We start from the raw sequence: 24,409 nt of genomic DNA on the forward strand, positions 1-24,409 counted from the left end.
GAGTTATCATGCTCAGTATGATAGCCTGAGCTACAATAAACACAACATAATGAGTAGCATCTGTCAACCCAATGGCAAGTGATGTTAAGCATTTTCAAATTTCTTGCATTTTTGTATAGTCAGTGAGTGAGTCAGTCAACTAACTTATGCAACTGCCAACCATGAGTAGTATCCAGAAATAGAATTCTATACATACTATGATATGTAATATGATATGACATATAAAACTATGCCTGCCCTCATGGAGTTTATAGTCCAAGTGGAAAGACAGACATGCAACAAGCAGTAGAGTTAAGTAGCTATAATGGAGGCAAATATAAATGATAGAGGAAAAGATTGAAGTTTGGGGTAATAGGGGGATCAGAATATCTTCCTGACAAGCTATATCTTAAAAACTGAGCAAATAAGGGGATTTTAATGAAAGGAGTGATGGGGAAAAAGAAGAGTCCAGATATGAAGAAGTGGTTCAAACACCCAGTACCGTGAAACAATATGACCCCTTGGACATGCTGATCATTAGGCATCTTGCAGGTCATTGGGCACAGAGCCAGTGAGAAATGAGATGGGAGAAGCAAGCAGAGTCCAGGTTGTAGGGTGTCTTGTATGCTGTATTGAGCACTTTGGATTATATTCTCTTGCCAATGGCCAATGTGACATCTTTGGAGTGTTTTAAATAGGGAATGACTTGGTGAGACAGGTGTTTTCAGGAGCTCCTTCTGGCAGCTGTTTAGAGATTGAATTAGAAAGTTTGATGTCTGGAGACATTCATTCATTCAAGCATTTTAAAAACATTATTTTAACTGCCAGATACTGTCTAAGCTCTAGGAATACAGGAATGAACCAAAGAGACAAGATCTCTAGGCTCACAGAGTGTTTTAGCAGAGACAAACAGATAATAACCAGACAAGTGAAGAGATAAACAAATAGAAGATAACAAACACTGTGTAAAATTGAAAACTAGGCTGACATAAGAGAGACTGTCTGATGGCTACTTTAAATTGCATAGAAAGAAAGACCTCTCTGAGCAGAATCTGAAAGCCAGTCAATCTATTATTGGGAGGTAAGCATTTCAGGCTAAGGAAACGCTGATGCTAAGAAGACAAAAGTTTAGCCAGTTCAAGAAATGGAAACAAGGCCAGTGAAGAGGTTCAAGAAGGTGAAGGGCAAGTAATTAAGTTTAATACGTAGACCCAGAGTAGAATTCAAAGGCCATGTGGCCTGAGGCAACAGATTTGGGTTTTATTTTAAGGTCCATAGGAAGTCACTGCATTGCTGTTGCTTAGTCGCTAAGCCATGTCCAACTCTTTGCGACCCCTTGGACTTGCCTGGAGAACTTCATGAACAGAGGAGTCTGGTGGGCTACAGTCCACTGAACTGCAAAGATCTGGACACAACTGAGTCACTGCATGCATTTAGGCAAACAAGTGACATGGTCTGGCATGTATTTTTATGTGATCACAGGCTGCTTTGTGGAAAGTAGACCGGAGCAGAAGAAGAAGGAAGTTGGAAAGCTATAGTAGTCATCCTCATGGGAGGGATCAGGGTGGACTAGGTTGATGGCAGATGGAGAGAAGCAGACGGAACTGGGACATGCTTGTGTAGAGTTAAAAAGGTCTTTAAAAAGCGAAAGTGAAGTTGCTCAGTCATGTCCGCCCATGGGATTTTGCAGGCAAGAGTACTGGAGTGGATTGCCATTTCCTTCTCCAGAGGATCTTCCCAACCCAGGGATTGAACCCAGGTCTCCCTGCATTACAAGCAGACGCTTTACCATCTGAGCCACCAAACATAAGTTTCAAAAAAAGGTCTTGGTGGGTGAATTAAATCTGGGGAACAAGAGGAAAAATGATGTCAAAGAACACTGATGAACATTCAGCATGTGCAGTGGATGAATATTGGAAATGTTTATTGAGAAAAGAACAGGACAGAGATAGAAAACTGGGAATTTCTACGGGACCATGTTAAATATGAAAAAACCATTACATCCAAGTGGAGATGACAAGTTGGCAAATGGATATACATGTCTGAAGTTCCAAGGAGAGGTCAGAGCTGTAGAAAAAGATTTGAAAGTCACCCCCATGCAGTGTTTCTAAAGCTCTGGGAGTGGCTGGGACAACAAGGAGATGGTGTAACTGGAGGAGAGGATGTTACCCAAGAACCGGCTCTGGGTGCTGAGAAGGAGAGGCAACTATAGTTTGAAAAAGATACTGTGGCCTCACAGAAGCCAAGAAAAAAATGAATGCTTTTACAATATAAATTTTTTTTAAGTAAGATATCATTATAATAAACGGAGCTTCTTTTGCAGCAGCCTAGCTTGTCCCTGTCTTTTTCAGCTCTGAAAATTTAGTGCTATAAGAGATCCTGACACAGAGTAACAATAAAATGAATCTTGCTAAGCCTAAAGCTCAGGCAAGAGGCCAGGGATGGAGGTTTGTATAGATGTGGGAAACTTCAAAATTGAAGTCATTGGAGTGGGTGAGTGAGATTATCCAAAATGGGTGTAGAAATCCAAGGGCAGAAAGAACCCAACAAGGAACACTTAGAGAGTCCGGAGCAATGAAACATTTAGCAACACTTAGCAGCGGTTTTGTAGAAGGCAATGGCAACCCACTCCAGTACTCTTGCCTGGAAAATGCCATGGACAGAGGAGCCTGATAGGCTGCAGTCCACGGGGTCACAAAGAGTCGGACACGACTGAAGCGACTTAGCAGAAGCAGCAGCGGTTTAAAGAAGGAACGTTCAGTAAGGCAGGAGTGGAGCCAGGAGAACATTATTATTATTATGACGGGGGTGGAGTGTGAAATGCTACCAGAATGAAGTCCCTTAGCAGACCTCAGAGAAGTAAACGAAAAGGGTCTTGGTTGTAATGGGTGGGGAAGGGGTAAGAAAGTCAAGAAAGTAAGTTTGAACCATTCCCTCTGGAAATGAGTTGTTTAATGAGTATAACATTTCAGTTTTACAAGATGAAAAAAGACTTCTGTGAATATACTTAACACTATAAAGCTATACATTCAAAAATAGTTAAGATGTAACTTAACATTACATTATATGTATTGTTTTACATTATATGTATTTTACCAAAACATTAAAAAGAATTTTTTTTTTTCAAAAAGAGACCATCTTCCTCTGAAGCTGGAGAAAAAGAGATGAAACTGGTGTTGATGAGGAGTTAGTTGACATCAGCACAGAAAACAGAGAGAAAAGCGTACATTAACATGACTTCTCTAAAATATAAGGTGTGGTCGTCAGTGCTAACGGGAGGGCAGGCAGGAGTGACTCCAACCTCAGTTATCCTTGATGTTTGGGAAAGATAGCTTAGTGAGATCATTTTACAGAGGAGTCAAACCTTGTTTTTGCCTGTTCCTCTCCTGCTAGACAGTTTTTCCCTGAAGGGCATAACTCATTATTATAGTCAGTCAGTGAGAATAATACACAGATAAACACAAACTCTTGTATTTGAGTTTTGATTTACATCAAACTTAGTATTCACATTATTTCTTTTGTTCTGATCACACAGAAGAAATAAGATCATGACTTCCTCAGACAAGTAGTTTTGAAAATGTATTTATTTGTTGACAGCTCACCTTGCAATCTCAGGATGGTCTAAAATTAAATATAGAGGATTAAGAGAGGAATAGTGGTAATTTTTCTGGAAAATTACCACTGTGGAAAATTACCACTGTGGAAAATTCTGAAAGAGATGGGAATACCAGATCACCTGACCTGCCTCTTGAGAAATCTGTATGCAGGTCAGGAAGCAAGAGTTAGAACTGGACATAGAAAAACAGACTGGTTCCAAATACGTAAAGGAATCAGTCAAGGCTGTATATTGTCACCCTGCTTATTTAACTTATATGCAGAGTACATCATGAGAAATGCTGGGCTGGAGGAAGTACAAGCTGGACTCAAGATTGCCAAGAGAAATATCAATAACCTCAGATATGCAGATGATACACCCTTATGGCAGAAAGTGAAGAAGAACTAAAGAGCCTCTTGATGAAAGTGAAAGAGGAGAGTGAAAAGGTTGGCTTAAAGCTCAACATTCAGAAAACTAAGATCATTGCATCCGGTCCCATCACTTCATGGCAAATAGATGGGGAAACAGTGGAAACAGTGGCTGACTTTGTTTTTCTGGGATCCAAAATCACTGCAGATGGTGACTGTACCCATGAAATTAAAAGACACTTGCTCCTTGGAAGAAAAACTATGACCAACCTAGACAGCATATTAAAAAGCAGAGGCATTACTTGGTCAACAAAGGTTCATCTAGTCAAGGCTATGGTTTTTCCCGTGGTCATGTATGGATGTGAGAGTTGGACTATAGAGAAAGCTGAGCGACAAAGAGTTGATGCTTTTGAACTGTGGTGTTGGAGAAGCCCCTTGAGGTTCCCTTGGACTGCAAGGAGATCCAACCAGTACATCCTAAAGGAAATCAGTCCTGAATGTTCATTGGAAGGACTGATGCTGAAGCTGAAACTCCAATACTTTGGCCACCTGATTGGAAGAGCTGACTCATTAGAAAAGACCCCAATGTTGGGAAAGATTGAGGGCAGGAGGAGAAGGGGACAACAGAGGATGAGATGGTTGGATGGCATCACTGACTCAGTGGGCATGAGTTTGAGTAAACTCCGGGAGTTGGTGATGGACAGGGAGGCCTGGCGTGCTGCAGTCCATGGGGTCACAAAGAGTCGGACACGACTGAGTGACTGAACTGAACTGAGTGGTAACTTTTATTTCAAATATGAATTATAATATCTAAGAATTGAATGCATTTATTTCATAATGTCAGAAAAGAAGCACTCATAATGTACAAAAAGCACCAAAAATACGTACAGCAAAACATCACAGCACAATGTTACTTCTTCCCACCTAATTATTAGTGCCAGTGAGAGTAGAAACAGAGCAGATGTGTCTGAACTTTGCCTGGCATTTAATTTACCCCAGTGCATATGCACAGGAATATTTTATTTGCTTGCAAAATTTTATTTGCATCTATATATATAGGCTTGATTTTTTTTAAAAAAACAGAAGTGTATAGGTGCAACTCTTTATCATGGAAATGTTTATAAACAATTTTTGTTTTATTCATAAATATTTCAATGTGTATCTCTAAAAGCTAGGAACTTATTTTTATGAAACATGGATATACCATTATCACATCTTAAAAAATAAATAACCCCTTAATATCATTGAATGTCTACTCAGCATTTAAACTTCCCAATGTGTTTTCTAGTAGTTCAAATGGGGACCCCAATAAACTCCGTATATTACAATTAGTTGACATGTACTCCAAATCTCTTTCAATCTGTAGGTTCCCTTTTTGTCTTTCTTTTATTTCTCCCCAGCCTCTTCCTTCTATATTGAAATTAAACAATGAATGGGCCAGAAACTATGCTAGACACTTTATGGATATCGTCATATTTATTTATCACCACATAGATATTCCTGGTGATTCAGCTGGTAAACAATCCACCTGCTAATGCAGGACATGAGTGAGAGGTGTGTTCCATCCTTCACTCGAGAAGACCCCTGGAGAAGAAAATGGCAACCCACTCCAGTATTCTTGGCTGGAAAATTCCATGGACATGGAAGCCTGGTGGACTAGAGTCCATGGGGTCACAAAGAGTCAGACACAAATGAGTGCACACACACACACCCCTAGATACAAGATCAGGAAATAAAGACTTAGAAAATGAATACTAGAGCAGAGAAGGCAATGGCAAGCCACTCCAGTACTATTGCCTAGAAAATCCCATGGATGGAGGAGCCTGGTAGGCTGCGGTCCGTGGGGTCGCTAAGGGTCGGACACGACTGAGCGACTTCACTTTCACTTTTCACTTTCCACTTTCACACATTGGAGAAGGAAATGGCAACCCACTCCAGTGTTCTTGCCTGGAGAATCCCAGGGACGGGGGAGCCTGGTGGGGTTACGTCTATGGGGTCACACAGAGTCGGACACGACTGAAGTGACTTAGCAGCAGCAGCAGCAGCAGCAGCAGTAGCAAAACTGAGTTTATGTTGGCAGACCTCTTTGACTCCAGAACCCATGTTCTTTCTACTAGTGATGGCCTCCCAAGTCACACTGTACTTGGGTCTCCAAAGCTCAAGACTATCTCCTACTTTTAAAATGCTATCCAAGCAAACTTGAGCCCAGGCATCCCATGTATCTGAGTTTTTGTAACAGATGCAGGAATATGTGTCAAACCTTCTAACCATTTAGATTTCCAGTTAATTCTCCAAAAACAACAGAAATTACTGAAATATCAGCTGAATGATCCTCCCACCCCCAGCTCCTGTTATCAGCTTTCAGCCTTTAAGAGGTGAGAAGGAGATGAAAATTTGTTGAGAGTGACCAGAGAGTGATTTAAGGAAACAGATTCAAAATGGTGCTTCCCATACTTGCCTCAGATTTTGCAGAGATGGTAACTCCTGAATGATGACTCTAAACAAAATGAAAGTCAGGCAGACTCCTTTTTTAATTAAAAAAAAAAAAAAAACAAACCTTGTGACAAAACGAGGAAGTTTAAATCAGTTGCAATCTCTCAGACAGATAATATTATGATCAGGGTTTGCATTCTTGATCCAAAACCCATCTAAAAAAAAAAACCTACAATTTTTGAGATTACATAAAATAACAAATTAATATTTTAAGTGCTATAAATGAGCATAAATTTACCTTGTATGTTGATGTTTAAATCAGTCCCAATTTACTATAATTACATGTAGAGTTTACAAAATGATATAATCCTACTAAATCTTCATATTTACAATTGTTACACTTATATTCAGTCTCCCAGACTTGGGTCTATCATTTTCATCTTACTTTTTCAGGTAAATGGTGAATGCCAACTTTATGCCCAAGTGAAAGTTTATTTCATTTCTGAAGCCATTCAGTATATATTTAATGAGCCAATCTTAGGTGACAAGTCCAGTATTGTTCAGTCGCTCAGCCGTGTCTGACTCTTTGTGACCCCATGGACTGCAACGCACCAGGCTTCCCTGCCCATCACCATTTCCCAGAGCTTACGCAAACTCATGTCCATTGAGTCGGTGATGCCATCCAATCATCTCATCCTCTGTTGTCCCCTTCTCCTCCTGCCTTCAATATTTCCTAGCATCAGGGTCTTTTACAGTGAGTCGACTCTTCACATCAGGTGGCCAAAGTATTGGAGCTTCAGCTTCAGCATCAGTCCTTCCAATAAATATTCATTGTTGATTTCCTTTAGGATTGACTAGTTTGATCTCCTTGCTGTCCAAGGGACTCTTAAGTGTCTTCTCCAGCATCATAGTTCAAAAATATCAATTCTTCAGTGCTCAGCCTTCTTTATGGTCCAGCTCTCACAACCATACATGACTACAGGAAAAACCACAGCTTTGACTACACAGACCTTTGTTGGCAAAGTAATGTCTCTGATTTTTAATATGTTTTCTAGGTTTGTCATAGCTTTTCTTCCAAGGAGCAAACATCTTTTAATTTCATGGCTGCAGTCACTATCTGCAGTGATTTTGGAGCCCAAGAAAATAAAGTCTGTCACTGTTTCCACTGATTCACCATCTGCTTGCCATGATGTAATGGGACCGGATGCCATGATCTTCATTTTTTGAATGTTGAGTTTGAAGCCAGTTTTTTCACTCTCCTCTTTCACCTTCATCTAGAGGCTCTTTAGTTCCTCTTCGCTTTCTGCCATAAAGGTAGTGTTATCTGGGGTTACTGATGTTTCTCCCAGTAATGATGATTCCAGTTTGTGCTTAATCCAGCCCTGCATTTCACATGATAGACATTGCATATAAGTTAAATGAGCAGGGTGACAATATACAGCCTTGACATACTCTTTCCCCAATTTAGAACCAGTCTATTGTTCCATGTCCAATTCTAACTGTTGTTTCTTAATCTGCATATAGGTTCCTCAGGAGGCAGGTCAGGTGGTCTGGTATTCCCATCTTTTTAAGAATTTTCCAGAGTTTGTTGTGATCCACACAGTCAAAGGTTTTAGTATAGTCAATGAAGCAGAAGTAGATGTTTTTCTGGAATTCTCTTGCTTTTTCTATGATCCAACAGATGTTGGCAATTTGATCTCTGGCTCTTCTGCCTTTTCTAAATCCAGCTTGAACATCTGGAAGTTCTTGGTTCACATATTGTTGAAGCCTGGCTTGAAGAATTTTGAGCATTGCTTTGTTAGCATGAGATGAGTGCAATTTTGTGGTAGTTTGAACATTCTTTGGCATGTTAGATGCTAGATACTAGAGAACTAATGATTAATAAGACAAAGTTACCATCTGTAAGTGACTCAGCCCCATAGAGAACTGATATGAAAAGGAACAAAGACAATATAATGCAATGAGTGCTGGGTGTATAAAATGCTTAAAGCATGAAAGGGAATATCTAATGCTGCCTAGAGTCAAGGAGGCCTTCACAGAGTACAGCATCTATGAGCTGAAGGTTGAAAGATGAGGATGACAATGATGGTGGTGATAGTGGTGGAGACAGTGTTGGTTTTGGTGATGGTGATGATAGCAGCTATTGTTACTGAGCACTGACTTTTAACGATGCCATGTTTATATAATATCTCACTAAATCTTCACACTAGTCCATCAAGATCAGTTTTACCCACATTTTACAAAAGAAATAGTTGAGATCTAGGAAGTTAAGAATTTTATTTAATCACACAAGAAATTGGTGAAATCAAAACTACCTACCAAAAAATAAAAATAAATAAACCTACCTATGAAAACATCGGGTTAAACCAAAATTCTGGTTCCAACAATAGCTTCTTATACTATTAATAATACTCTCAGCCTCTCTGTCCAGGGCAAGCAGACAGCAAGCACAGGGGACCTGTATGACAGCATCCTAATTTCCCTCCAATGATCCTTGGTTAGTGCTACCTCCCTCAGTGACTTCAGCCTTATGCACAAAATATACTGTGCTTTGAATTTAGAAGCTACTAAATTAAGAATTAGACTCACAAGGATATTGAATAATCAGAATAACACCAGTGGGAAATAATTTTTCAGAGCCAATATTCTTTCTCTTTCATAAAGCCTAAGACAATTGCACTATCATGCCACAGTTGGAATATTTCAACTTTATGTCCACCAGGAATCTACTTTTGCATGATATTACAGAAAATACTGAAAAATAAATGTTTGCTTTGGGAGAAAAAAAGGAAAAAAGAATTAGATTTTGTAATCACTTGTGTTTAAAGATTTCCGTTTTTTAATTTTCTTAAGCTAAAAGCTACCTGGCAAGGTCTTGATTTCTAAATGGAATAACTAGAGGATTAAACAATTGCTAACAATGTAATATTTAAAGTAGATTAATAGATAATTTGACAGAAAAGAAATAGAAAATGAATAAGCATCGAGGGTACTAAAAGGCAAATGCCTACAGTGAAGATCAAGGGACAGCTGGGCAAAGGCTCCATAGTGATGCTTTAAATGGAAGATAGAAACTGTGGTCCCTCCCAGTGAAACATTATGTGCATTTTCAGGGACAAAATAAATGTGTATGAAGGTAGAGGACATGAGCAATGTGCTGTGAGAAATGGAACCAAATATTCTCTAGGTCTTAAAATTCAGTGTTGTCCCTTCCTACCCACTTCTTCATGCCTGGAGTCATGGTAAATGTCATTCTCAGACTGCATACTGTGAAGTTTTAGGTATGAATGTGTCTGCATTGTTGTAAAGTTAAGACTAAGAGTGGAGGTTCCTCTGAACAGTGGTTCACAAGGACACATGACTTTTACAAAGATGTGCAATGAAGACCTAGCAGGGGGAAAACAGAAGCAAAAAAGTGGGGAATTAGAGTGAATCTCTGTGGCTAAGAGCTTATGCTTTAATTGATATTTGTAATTAAACAGGCTATGGCCTATTCAGACACATCAGTCTGGGAATGTTCTCTTCTCTGTCCTGTATCAATTTTTCCTTGTTTATTGGTTGAATCATTTCCAACACATACACATAGGTTTATCCTTATCATATTATAAAAATGTCCTCTCTGGACTGTACTTTCCCCTTCAGCTACTGCCCGTTTCTCTGTTCTCCTTTTCACCAAGAGTTCTTGAGATACTTGATTATTCACTATTTCTTTGTTTAATTTTGTTACTATACTCTAATTAGGCTTTTGCCGCCACCACTTCCCAAACTGCTTTCCAAGCTCATCAATGATCTCCATGTTGCTGAATCCAATGGTCAGTGCTCAGTCCTCATCCCCCTTGGCATATCAGCAACATTTCACAGAGCTGATAACATTCAATTTCTTGGAAATACTTTCTTCACTTAGAACTCATGGCTATGCACTGGTCGCCTCTCTTACTGCTTTATCCTCTTCTCCAAGCCCAGTGCTTGGTTCTTGGACCTCTTATTTCTCCACACTCTCCTGAGACCTCCAGGTGTTATATACCCTCTCTATATTGATGACTACCAGAGTGTACTGCTGGATCTCTCCTCTGAAATCTTCTCTCATCCCTTCAACCATTGACTGTATTTGACTGTCTAAAAAGCATCTCAGAATTAATATTCCCCAAACAGAACTCATGATCTCTTTGGCACCATCAGATTTGGATCACCCATAATGTTTCTCATCTCAGTCAGAAACATCCATCCATTTGGGACTTGCTCAAGCCCCCAAATCTCAGATTTTACATCTAATTTCTGTAAAGTAAGAGCTTTTCTTTCTTTTCCCAAGAGAGGTCCTAGTGAAATGTCATAGATTCCTTTAAGGAAGAACTGAGTGCCACAAGTACCACAAATCTTCCTTCTAGTCTTCGCCAAAGGGAAGGTGGTAACTTACTTACCAGGGTGACTGTGCACTATGGAAATGGAAATACCCAAACTTTTCTGGGATTACTGGAGACTGGCTCTGAGGTGAGATCCATTCCTAAGAACCCAAATGCCACTGTGGCCTACGACACCCCACACTGTGGGGACCTCTGGAAGTCGGGTGATAAATCTAAGTTTGGCCTAAATCTTTCATGGACCCAGCAGATGAAGAGATTCACGTTGTCATGATTTCCCTAGTGCCTCAAGGTTTAGTTGGAATTGACATTCTCAGGAATTGTCACAATTCCACAAGAAGGGCCAAGTAATGATGGTTAAGATCATAGACTCCGGAGCTTGCTTGTTCAGATCCTAGTATGACACTATCTATGTGGCTACAAGTCAGATATGACTGAGCGACTTCACTTTCACTTTTCACTTTCACTTTTCACTTTCACACATTGGAGAAGGCAATGGCAACCCACTCCAGTGTTCTTGCCTGGAGAATCCCAGGGACGGCAGAGCCTGGTGGGCTGCCGTCTATGGGGTCGCACAGCGGACACGACTGAAGTGACTTAGCAGGAGCAGCAGCATGTGGCCTTGGGCAAATTACTTTAGCTAAGGTCTCTGTGCTTCAGCTTACTAATCTTATAAATGAGATAATTACATCCCTGATTATATTCTTTGCAGCCAAAGATGGAGAAGCTCTATACAGTTAGCAAAAACAAGACCAGGAGCAGACCGTGGCTCAGATCATGAACTCCTTATTGCCAAATTCAGACTTAAATTGAAGAAAGTAGGGAAAACTACTAGACCATTCAGATATGACCTAAATCAAATCCCTATGATTATACAGTGGAAGTGAGAAATAGATTTAGGGGACTAGATCTGATAGATAGAGTGCCTGATGAACTCTGGACGGAGATTTGTGACATTGTACAGGAGACAGGGACCAAGACCATCCCCATGGAAAAGAAATGCAAAAAAGCAAAATGGTTGTCTGAAGAGGCCTTAGAAATAGCTGTGAAAAGAAGAGAAGTGAAAAGCAAAGGAGAAAAGGAAAGATATAAGCATCTAAATGCAGAGTTCCAAAGAATAGCAAGGAGAGATAAGAAAGCCTTCCTCAGTGATCAATGCAAAGAAATAGAGGAAAACAACAGAATAGGAAAAACAAGAGACCTCTTCAAGAAAATTAGAGATTCCAAGGGAACATTTCATGCAAAGATGGGCTCGATAAAGGACAGAACTGGTATGGACCTAACAGAAGCAGAAGATATTAAGAAGAGGTGGCAAGAATACACAGAAGAACTGTATAAAAAAGATCTTCACGACCAAGATAATCATGATGCTATATCACTGACCTAGAGCCAGACATCTTGGAATGTGAAGTCAAGTGGGCCTTAGAAAGCATTACTACGAACAAAGCTAGTGGAGGTGATGGAATTCCAATTGAGCTATTTCAAATCTTGAAAGATGATGCTGTGAAAGTGCTGCACTCAATATACCTGCAAATTTGGAAAACTCATCAGTGGCCACAGGACTGGAAAAGTTCAGCCTTCATCCCAATCCCAAAGAAAGGCAATGCCAAAGAATGCTCAAACTACCGCACAATTGCACTCATCTCACATGCTAGTAAAGTCATGCTCAAAATTCTCCAAGCCAGGCTTCAGCAATATGTGAACTGTGAACTCCCAGATGTTCAAGCAGGTTTTAGAAAAGGCAGAGACACCAGAGATCAAATTGCCAACATCCGCTGGATCATGGAGAAAGCAAGAGAGTTCCAGGAAAACATCTATTTCTGCTTCATTGACTATGCCAAAGCCTTTGACTGTGTGGATCACAATAAACTGTGGAACATTCTGAAAGAGATGGGAATATCAGACCACCTGACCTTCCTCTTGAGAAACCTGTATGCAGGTCAGGAAGAAACAGTCAGAACTGTATATGGAACTACAGACTGGTTCCAAATAGGAAAAGGAGTACGTCAAGGCTGTGTATTGTCACCTTGCTTATTTAACATATATGCAGAGTACATCATGAGGAACGCTGGGCTGGAAGAAGCACAAGCTGGAATCAAGATTGCTGGGAGAAATATCAATAACCTCAGATATGCAGATGACACTACCCTTATGGCAGAAAGTGAAGAGAAACTCAAAAGCCTCTTGATGAAAGTGAAAGAGAAGAGTGAAGAGGTTGGCTTGAAGCTCAACATTCAGAAAACAAAGATCATGGCTTCTGGTCCCATCACTTCATGGGAAATAGATGGGGAAACAGTGTCAGACTTTATTTTGGGGGGCTCCAAAATCACTGCAGATGCTGATTGCAGCCGGAGAAGGCAATGGCAAGCCACTCCAGTACTATTGCCTAGAAAATCCCATGGATGGAGGAGCCTGGTAGGCTGCAGTCCGTGGGGTCGCTAAGGGTCGGACACAACTGAGCGACTTCACTTTCACTTTTCACTTTCACACATTGGAGAAGGAAATGGCAACCCACTCCAGTGTTCTTGCCTGGAGAATCCCAGGGACGGGGGAGCCTGGTGGGCTTCCGTTAATGGCATCACACAGAGTCGGACATGACTGAAGTGACTTAGCAGCAGCAGCAGCAGCAGCTGATTGCAGCCATGAAATTAAAAGACGCTTACTCCTTGGAAGGAAAGTTATGACCAACCTTGATAGTATATTAAAAAGCAGAGACATTACTTTGCCAACAATGGTCCGTCTAGTCAAGGCTATGGTTTTTCCCGTGGTCATGTATGGATGTGAGAGTTGGACTGTGAAGAAAGCTGATCGCCAAAGAATTGATGCTTTTGAACTGTGGTGTTGGAGAAGACTCTTGAGAGTCCCTTGGACTTCAAGGAGATCCAACCAGTCCATTCTAAAGGAGATCAATCCTGGGTGTTCATTGGAAGGACTGATGCTAAACCTGAAACTGCAATACTTTGGCCACCTCATGCAACGAGTTGACTCACTGGAAAAGACTCTGATGCTGGGAAAGGTTGGGGGTGGGAGGAGATGGGGACGACAGAGAATGAGATGGCTGGATGGCATCACCGACTCTGTGGACATGAGTTTGAGTGAACTCCTGGAGTTGGTGATGGACAGGGAGGCCTGGCCTGCTGTGATTCATGGGGTCGCGGGGTGTCAGACATGACTAAGTGACTGAACTGAACTGAATTGAAGGATGGTAAGAGGATTAAATGAGTTCAGTTCAGTTCAGTTCAATTGCTCAGTCATGTCCGACTCTTATTTGTCAAATGCCTAGGCATAGTAAATGCTACATAAATGTACTTAAATAACATCCTTAATCCCTTTCTTTATCTCTCAAATCAATCCAGAAAACCTTTTGGCTTTACCTTCAAATCATATCTAAAATTTGAGTGCTTTATATGACATTCCCCTCCACAACCCCCACTGCTACCCCACTGCAGAGCCAGCCATCACCAACTCTTATTGGATTATTGTAGTAACCTCAGACCCTCCATTACCTCTCTAACCTGATCTCTTAATAGTCTCCTCTGTATTCATCCCACTGCCACTACACTCCATCCATACCAGCTGCTTCCTGAGTGCTCCATACTTGCTCTCACTTTAGCACCTTTGCATTGTCTGTTCTCCCCCTAGGATGCTCTTGCTTCACTCATCCTCATGCATAAACACTCTTTGATGTTTTTCACAAATGTCACCTTCCTAACAAGTCCACTCTGATCATCTCTATTTAAATGCAATTATGCCCCCATAGGTATTTCCAATATATTCATACATACTTCTTATCCTGCTCTGTTTTAGTAGACTTTCTAAAATGTATGCAATTTACTATAATTACTAGATCCTGCAGAAGATCGTGAAAAGGTACCAAATGATTAAAGGCCTATTAGATAGAAGGTACCTGAATGCCTGAGTCACAGCCAGGAGTAGAGCAGTCCAGGAGAACCTCGATGAGCAAGGACTGACTGCTTGCCAGGAGGTCCATCACCAGTTCCATATAACACAGATACTGCCTTCACCTGGCTTTGCCGTCTTTCAAGAGCCTCCTCAACTGATCATCAGCTAATATCCCAGGGGTGAATGGAGCCACGCATATGAAAAAGAAAATAACAATAGCACGTACAGGACCCAGCAACCACAGAGAAACAGCAGAATGCCTAAAACTGGCAGGCCCTCATAAACCAGAACTGCTGGAGAATAAGGATGCTTTAATTTCTGAATGAGATTTAAAACAGAAAAATTACAGTGGTGCTCAAAAATTCAGTTCTGATATATGAAGAGAAAAAAAAAAAGAGATTCTGGAATTCAAAGAGTTGTTTTTGTTTGTTGTTTTGTGTTTTTATACAAATCCTACAGATGAACTAAAGGAGCTGTTATTTTCAGTTAGGGATTGAATTCAGGCCTATATGATTAAGCAATATATTTCTCAACACAGAAAGTAAAAACACAAAGAAATGGAAGCCATAAGAGAAATTTTTTAAAAGGGCTTGCAGGACAGATGCAGAGACTCAACATGTGAATAATGAAAGTTCCAAGGGAGGGAAAGGGAACAGATGTAGGAGTGCATTAATTAAGGAAATAACAGAAGAAATTTCCCCTTGTTTGAGAAAAGGCTCAAGTCTACAAATTTAAAGTGCTCATTGAGTTCCAGGCATAATTAATGAGGAAAAAAATTTTTAAAAACCCAGTTGGGCATATCCAGGCAGAATTCCTAAATTCAAGCATAAAGAAAATGTATAGGCGGTCACACATAAAAACTGTATTACATACAAAGAAAAGGGCCAACACAAATAGGACTGAGGCACTGGACAGAAGAAAACAGAATTACCCCCATAGAGCACTGAGGGAAGAGAATGCTACCCCCAAACCTACTCCCCACTGAGATAGCCACCTGTCAGGGTGAGAGAGGGTGTGGGCAAATATGGGGGAATCCAGGACTGACATCACGCACATCTTCCACTACAGCAAAGCTTCAGGAAGGACCCTAAGGCAACAGGATAATCAAAACAGAGTTCCCAGTAAGGCACAAGAAGGGGAGGAAATAGCATGAGAATGCTTCTCTGTCTCTCTGCAGGTGCATTTGTATACAGTTTTCCACTTAGATATACATATAGTGAAGTGAAAGTCTCTCAGTCACACCTGACTCTTTGTGACCTCATAGACTGTATAGTCCATGGGGATTCTCCAGGCCAGAATACTGGAGAGGGTAGCCGTTCCCTTCTCCAGAGGATCTTCCCAACCCAGGGATCTAACCCAGGTCTCCTGCATTGCAGGTGGATTCTTTACCAGCTGAACCACCAGGGAATCCCAAAAATACAGGAGTGGGTAGCCTATCCCTTCTCCAGGGGATCTTCCCAACCCAGGGATCGAACCCAGGTCTCCTGCATTGCAGGCAAATTCTTTATCAGCTGAGCTACCAGGGAAGCAAATGTACATATACTTAAATATAAATTAAAGTGATACAATGCCAGGGAATCTGTAATATTAGTGCCAAACAATGATCATATAAAGAGAAGAAACAGCCTACAGGGGAAAACCTAAAAATGTCTAAGAATACTAAATTATCTCAAGTCCTCAGAAAGGGAGGAAGGAACAAGTAGAGAAGGGAAGTAGAAGTTTTCTTAAGGTTTCAACTGAGTAGGGAAGTAAAAGTATTACAAAGGTGAAAGAGGACAGCAAAGAAATAAACATGTCTATGGAGAGTTTTGGTCAGTATCTTGTTTTCATCTTGATAGCAGAGAAAGAAGTGGTTCAATAGAAGTAAACGAAATGGAAGAGTAATGCCTAGAAGAGTGGGGAAATGTGATAGAAACCCTAAATTCAATAAGGAAAATGTAGACAATTAATAGTACTTCAATCAACCCACCAAAATTAAGGGGGGGAACAGCACAACATAAATAATATGCATGAGGTAACATGAAAGAAAGAAAATCAAAGATATCTGTTTTCAATTAAATGTAAGTAGATTGGATTCATCTTTCAAAGACAAAGATTGTTAGATTGGATTTTTTTTTAAGTGGATGTCTCATTTTCAAAACAAAATTTGTTTTAATGTTGGAAATAAATAAACAGGCAAACAGATATCAGGGAAATTTTTTTTCAAAGAAAAGTTAAGGAGAAAAGCAGCATCCAATTATAACTAGCAAAGCAGCAGTTAAGATGAAAAGCATTAATCAGAGACTTCACTGGTGGTCTAGTGGTTAAGAAGCCACCTGTCAGTGCAGGGGACATGGGTTTGATTCCCTGGTCCATCCAGGAAGATTCTACATGCCACACAACAACTAAGCCCTAGAACTGCAAGTACTGAAGCCGGCGCTCTAGATCCTGTGCTGCAACAAGGGAGTAACCCCCTCTCACTGCAGCTACAGAAAAGCCCATGAGCAGCAACAAATATCCAGCGCAGCCAAAAATTAATGAATTAACTAAAAGCATTAATCAGGACAAGAGGAAGTTTACCAAACATAAAGACTCCATTTACAAAAAGGATAGAAGAGTCATGAATCTCTGTATACCAAATATCTAAAAAGCTAACCATGTGAAACAAACATCATTAAGATATTTCTTCTTTTTTTTTTAATAGCAAATTATTTATTTGCATGCACACCTTATCAAACAATTCTAGGTTTGTTGGCTTAGTGAGAAAATAATTTTTCCTTTAAATCCTGACAGTATTGTCTTTTTACTATCTTTCCCAATCTCACCATGTTAAAATATGTCCTGTTGGTGGGATCTTGAACAGATACAATGCTCACATTAAAAGACAGAAGTATGTATGATTTATCTCAGGTATGAAAATCTGCTTATTAGTATAATAAAGGATAGCTTAAATTTTGGCAAGCATTGACCGCTAATAGTAGATAATATAAAGACAATAAATCCAGGAAGACTACAACCATTTCTCTTTAGGATTCATAATTCATAAGAAGTAAGTGATAAGTATTAATTGTGAATAACATAAGCATTTCCAAAATGAGGTCAAAATAAATGAAATAAACATACATTTATTCTTATTTAAGCATGAAAAAAATATCAGATTACATACATTAAGCATGCTAACAATAAAGATAAGAACCAAATTTTCTGAGAGAATCTAGGCTTAAAAATTCTTCTTTGGATTGCTCACTATTAGAGAAATGCAAATCAAAGCTACAATGAGATATTACCTCACACGGGTCAGAATGGCCATCATCAAAAAGTCTACAAAGAATAAATGCTGGAGAGGGTGTGGAGAAAAGGGAATGCCCTTGCACTGTCTGTGGGAATGTAAATTGATACAGCCACTATGGAAGACAGTATGGAGACTCCCCAAAAAACTAGGAATAAAACCACCATATGACCCATCAGTCCCACTCCTAACATGTTTCTTCTTAAGAAACATCTTCTTAAGAAATGATACATAAACCTTAACTCTATAGTGGGTTATTTTAATGATTACATTTATTATATCACTTTTATATTCATATCCCTGTGTTTAGGGGTGGAGATATTAAATTTACTTATAAAGATTCCAACCAGTCTACTTGTTTTGAAAGCTGGTGGTCTCTTTACCATATTGTGCTGACTCCCTTGGGCCAAAGGGAACCCAGCCAGGAGCATCACAGGGCCCACCAGAGAGAGAGCAGAACAGAGTCCGTGGGGCCCCTCAGAGGAAATGATCTGGCCCTACTGGTGCAGCATGAACTCAGGCCCTCCTTCCACCCTGGGCCTCCACCAGGACCCTCTGAGTCTCACACTGCATCCCCAGTCCTAACGCTTAATCCCCATGGAAGGGAGATGGGGAGTTCTCTCTGTCCTCTGCCAGCCACTCCCTAGATTCACTCCTGGCACTTACAAAGCATTCATCCCTCTTCAGTTTCCACAACAAACATGTTTTGAGCACACAGTATGTACAAGGCCCTGTCCTGGGCTTCTTTATTTTGTTGTTTTTCAATCACTAAGTCATGTCCGACTATTTTTTGTGACCCCATGGAGTGCAGCACACCAGGCTCCTCTGTCCTCCACTATCTCCCAGAGTTTGCTCCAGTTCATGTCCATTGAGTCGGTGATGCTATCTAATTATCTCATCCTCTGCCACTCTCTTCTCCTTTGCCTTCAATTTTTCCCAGCATCAGATCTTTTCCAATGAGTCGGCTATTCCCATCAGGAGTCCAAAGTATTGCAGCTTCAACTTCAGCCTCAGTCCCTCTAATGAATATTCAGGGCTGAGTTTCTTTAGGATTGACTGGTTTGATCTCCTTGCTGTCCAAGGGACTCTCAAGAGTCTTCTCCAGCACCAAAGTTTGAAAGCATCAATCCTTTGGTGCTTAGCCTTCTTTATGGTCCAACTCTCACATCCGTACATGACTCCTGGAGCTTTGACTATAAAGAGATTTATCAACAACGTGATGTTTCTGCTTTTTAATATACTGTTTAGGTTTAAGATAGCTCTTCTTCCAAGGAACAAGCATCTTCTTAATTAGGGCTCTTTTTTTCCAGTATTCTCCTCAGGTCTGGTGAATGTGCCAGAGCTGTAGAACTCACATGTGGCTTCCAAATGCTCCATATTCAGGGGTTGTCTGACAATGGTCCATAGGCAGTGCTGACCCATGACTTAGTTTCTAGATAGTGAGCTTTTAGTAAAGCTAAATCTAGTACATTTAGGCAATTGTTCTTTATTCTGATACTATTTAATATGTCCTTCCTCTTTATAGTTTAGACTTTAACTTATGAAATGATAGCAGATGGCAGAGTTTTCATTAATAATCTTACTTGAAAAATAAATGTTGCCAACCCTATGAATGTCCCCTCAAATAATTTAATATATGATAGATATAAGATGTATAACTCTGTGAATTCAAATATGTGGGGACCCCTGTTTTCCGTGGCTTCCTCCCTACACATTTTTCAATGTGTGTGGCCATCCTGTGCCACATGGTAGGATCTTAGCTACCCAACCAGGGATCGAACCCATGCCCGCTGCAGTAGAAGATTAGAGCCTTAATCACTGGACTACCAGGGAGGTCCCCACGTCTCTGTACTTCTAAGGACTATCCATGCTGCGCAGATACATTTCTACCACTACCTCTCAATCTGCAAACACACCTTGACCAGCAATGGAAATGGTCCAGCCATTCGAGGAAAGAGATTTCCCCCGGAAGGGAAGGGGACTACATGATAGAGTCCGGTCCTGGGAGGATGGAAGAACACACTGCATTGCCAAGCATTGCTGAGCCTGATGGATCTGTTCCCACACTGCCAATTGAGTCATAAGCTTGGTCCCCCACATATGCTACTGGGGAAACATCACAATCCAGTGTCACTCTAAAAGAAAAATTCTCAGATACCGGCATTGTTATTGTTCAGTTGCCAAGTCATGTCCAACTCTTCATGACCCCATGGACTACAACACACCAGGCCTCCCTGTCCTTCACCATCTCCCAGAGTTTGTCCAAGATCATGTCCATCGAGTCGGCAAAGCCATCCAACCGTCTTATCTTCTGCCGTCCCCTGCTCCTCCTGCCCTCAATCTTTCCCAGCATCAGGGTATTTTCCAATGAGTCATCTTTTCACATCAGTTGGCCAAAGTATTGGAGCTTCAGCTTCAGCATCAGTCCTTCCAATGAATATTTAGGGTTGATTTCTTTTAGGACTAACTGGTTTGATCTTGCTGTCCAAGGGACTCTCAAGAGTCTTCAACACCATAGTTCAAAAGCATCCATTCTTTGGCCCAGATACATCCATAGTAATCATCACAAATATGGCAAAGTTGCCCTGAATCTACCTTAAAATTTAAAAGGAAAAAGTTAAAATTGAAGATTAAAATTTTACCAATATCAAACCAATGATAGAGAGGTATTGTCTTCATTTACACCATGCTCTTACCTTCCTAAATTTCAAAATGATTCCTGAGGTTCTCTCCCTCATTCAGTGGTTCAAATTTTAGGAATTTTACTTTTAACCCAGGTTGAATTTAGAAGTTCAGCTCATTTGACATGGTACTTCACTTCTTTCCTCCACTGGAGACAGCCTGCTGTTGGGAAATTTGGTCTGTCTGAGGGCAAGTATCTGAGTTTGAATCTTGACTGAAAATTTTTTATGAGTTACATTGTTACTTTCAGCAAGTTTTTAATATCTCTAAGCCAGGGCTTCGTCATTTGTAAAATGGGTATCATAAGACAAATAACACAGTTGTAATATATCTGTAATATATCTAAGAAATGCTAGTAGTATTTTTTAATCTAATTAGACTTCAAATTTTACTTTCAAATAAACTTTAAAAAGATATTTTTTTTTCTGTTTGTACTATTTTTTTAAAAAAGCAGTTTAAATTTACTTCTCAAGTTTGTACAGAATGACACAAATGAACCTGGAGTGAACAGGATCTCATGCCAAATGCTCTTGCCCACTTGTGATGGCGCAGATCCACAAATAAGAACCACACGTAATCTTAGCTTTGATTTTACCCCACTGTCTCTTTAGCCAAGCAGTGTCCTTAGCACTGTGCTTCAGTGCTGAATCATTACTGACTCAGAGGTTTATAAATACTGCTACTTGAAGCACTTGGAGTTTGGTTAGTGGTCCCCTACTTCCCTCTCTTAAGTTTCAATTAAACCTGACCCCATAAAGGGAGTGATATCTGACTTCCCACATGAGCGGGGCTGCTGTCTCTATGACGTACATGATACATTTATAAGAAGGAACATTCTAAAAATAAGCTTAATGTATTCTCATTCAATTCACTAAATAGCTGATGTAACTTGAAGACAGTAAGTCGCCCTCATCAGTGTTCTATAACAGCTTACTAAATGTCACAAAGAAAGAGAAATGTTCTAAGCTAGGACCCCATTCTTAATTCCTTACATAATAAGCTAGAATAAGCATATATTTTACAGAAAAGAAAGCTTGTATTAGGTGCTTTCTTTTCTTTATGATTATTCTGCTTATCTTGCTAACTTCTTAAACTGGCTGTATACTTGTATACTCATTGCTTTTCCTTTTTATGTAAAGTCTACTACATTTAAGGCCTCAGTGGATAATGTTTTCCATATCCCGTAGGTTTTAAGACTTTGTATTTTTGTTATCTTTCTTTAATGATGTTTTTAAATGCCATATACTCAGTAAGTGGTATAAACACATTGTAAATTTCAGTTTTCTAATAAAAAATAAATTTAAAAAATAATGTAAATATAATAGCATTCAAAATCTAAATCTCATTTGGTAGGAATAGTTAAAAAATAACATTCATAAAGACAGCCAAGGTGCTGTGTTGAAAGCAATTGAAATGTGACTGCCAGTACATGAAATCATTTCAGTAAGGAATGTACTTAAGAAATGGAGGTAGAATTATAGAATAATGCACAAATAAATCAACACTATTAGACCCAACTCATCATCTATGCTAATCATGTATAGCAGCAAAGATAATCCAAATATTTTTTATATTTGTTTTGTTTTGAGGGCTTCCCTGGTAGTTCAGTTGGTAAAGAATCTGACTGCAATTCAGGAGACCCCAGTTCAACTCCTGGGTCGGGAAGATCCCCTGGAGAAGGGAATGGCAACCCACTCCAGTATTCTTGCCTGGAGAATCCCCATGGACAGAGGAGCCTGGTAGGCTACAGTCCAGGGGGTTGCAAAGAGTCAGACACAACTGAGTGACTAAGCACACACACATTATTTGCAGTAGATTTATCTTCCCAGTTATATTTAAGATTTGTTTCTCTTTTTGGATATTCATTACCCGATGGATAGAAAAACATACCCAATGGCATCCTCAAGGGCACAGATAAATAAAATTGTGCCAGAGATAATCAACAGAACAAATTGTGTCTGTCAGTAGGTCATGCAGCCTGGAACCCTTAGAGTGTGGAGGGGAGTGAGACCAAGTACGTTATTGATGGCTCTGCCATCCATCAGCCACCCCAGGCAGCCCAAGGGAAGCATGATTACAAGCACACCCAATCATTGCAATCCTCCTGTCCTCTAGGTATGTACCTGACCTTTCCAGGGCTGTCGTGGTTAGAACATCGTGGAGGACGGGCCTCATGAGAAAGGACCACCTGAGCCTTGAAGGAGAGCCTCCTGGGCTTCTTTGAAACTACATATGATCCATATATGTTTTGAGACATGCTTTAGACATTTCTTTTAGAAACCCTGCAACTACTCTAAAAATTGATTGTACTTTAGAACAGACTTATAGCCAATGACAGCAGAGTCTACCTAGAGCTCTGCTTCATGACCTGCTGGGAAAAAAACCTTTCCAATTGTTGGCTATACTGTTCAGTATGACTGTGTAGCTTATTGTGTTGTTGAACATGTTGATGGTGTTTTCATGAATTCTAGACCATCAGTGTATTCTACAATTCAAAATTCAGATATTAAAATCTTGGCAAATTTGCAGAGACTCTTAATCAACATTTTTAAGACATCCAAAAAGGTGACATTGTGATTGCTAAAAGCCCAAGTGATCCAAAATCAAATATTTGTAAAAGAGTGATTGCTTTGGAAGGAGACAAAATCCTCAGCAATAATCCATCAGGTTTCTTTCAAAGCTATAGTTGGGGCTTCCCTGGTGGTCCAGTGGTTAATAATCCACCTTTCAATGCAGGGGACACAGGTTTGATCCCTGAGCAGGGAACTGAGATCCCACCTGCTGTAGGGCAACTGAGCTCGTGTGCCATAGCTACTGAGCCTGCTATCTAGAGCCTGTGATCTGTGACAAGAAGCCACTGCAAGGCAAAGCCTGCACACCACAACCAGAGAACTGCAGTCCTCACTCACTGCAACTAGAGAAATCACACTCACAGCACTGGAGAATCTGTGTGCTAAAGCAAAGACCCAGCACAGCCATATAAATAAATAAATAAAAAATTTTTTAAAGCTATAGTTATGTGCCAATAGGTCATATTTTGTCAGAAGGTGGGAATCTACAGAATTCTACAGATTGCAGGTACTGTTGGACCTATTCTATGCAAACTAATATGAGAATGTGTCTTGTATAAGATTTGACCTCTGAGTGATTTGGATTTCTACCTGAACATCTTAAAGGCCACAGATTTTACAATGATTATCAAGCATTTATTCTTTGACTTGCCTATTGTCTCCTGTTCAAGTGAATTTATTGTTGCCACTAAAATCATACACTTACCAATAAAATACTTACTATTCAAAAAAAAAGTACTTCCAAACTGGGGAGGGGGGGCAAGTATAAAGAAAGCTAATATAAATCTATTGAAAATGAATGACACTCTGCTATATTTAAAATGGATAACCAACAAGGACATGGAATTCTGCTAAATGTTATGTGGCAGCCTGGATGGGAGAGGAGTTTGGGGGAGAATGCATACAGGTATATGTATGGCTGAGTCTCTTTGCTGTCCACCTGAAGCTGTTAACAACATTGCTAATTGATTATACTTTAATACAAAATAAAAAATTTTAAAAATCTTTTTAAAAAATGAAGAGATCTAGCTATCTCTTTCTAGGTTGGCTATCTAGGGGGGAAAATGAATGAGCTAAGCTACATGCTGAGAAGAATTTGCAAAGAAATCTTTCTGATTCTTAAGAAAGAGATAAACCACAATTTATGCAAAAATTCTTCTAATCTTTTAAATCCTAGGTAAGGTAACAGTGGAACAACTAGCTTCAAATCTCTTCTCAGACACAGACAAAATCATAAAAGTTATAGGAAACAA

General features: G+C 40.0%; 1 pseudogene; it reads left to right on the forward strand.

The window, feature by feature from the left end:
- The first annotated feature begins 1,955 nt into the window (after nt 1-1,955).
- On the forward strand, nt 1,956-23,803 carry LOC129554929 (mitochondrial inner membrane protease subunit 1 pseudogene; annotated as a pseudogene).
- Nucleotides 23,804-24,409: the final 606 nt, after the last annotated feature.

Source organism: Moschus berezovskii, chromosome 14, assembly GCF_049115385.1.
Source record: "Moschus berezovskii isolate FMDL1 chromosome 14, NW_MosBer_1.0, whole genome shotgun sequence".
Classification (NCBI taxonomy): domain Eukaryota; kingdom Metazoa; phylum Chordata; class Mammalia; order Artiodactyla; family Moschidae; genus Moschus; species Moschus berezovskii.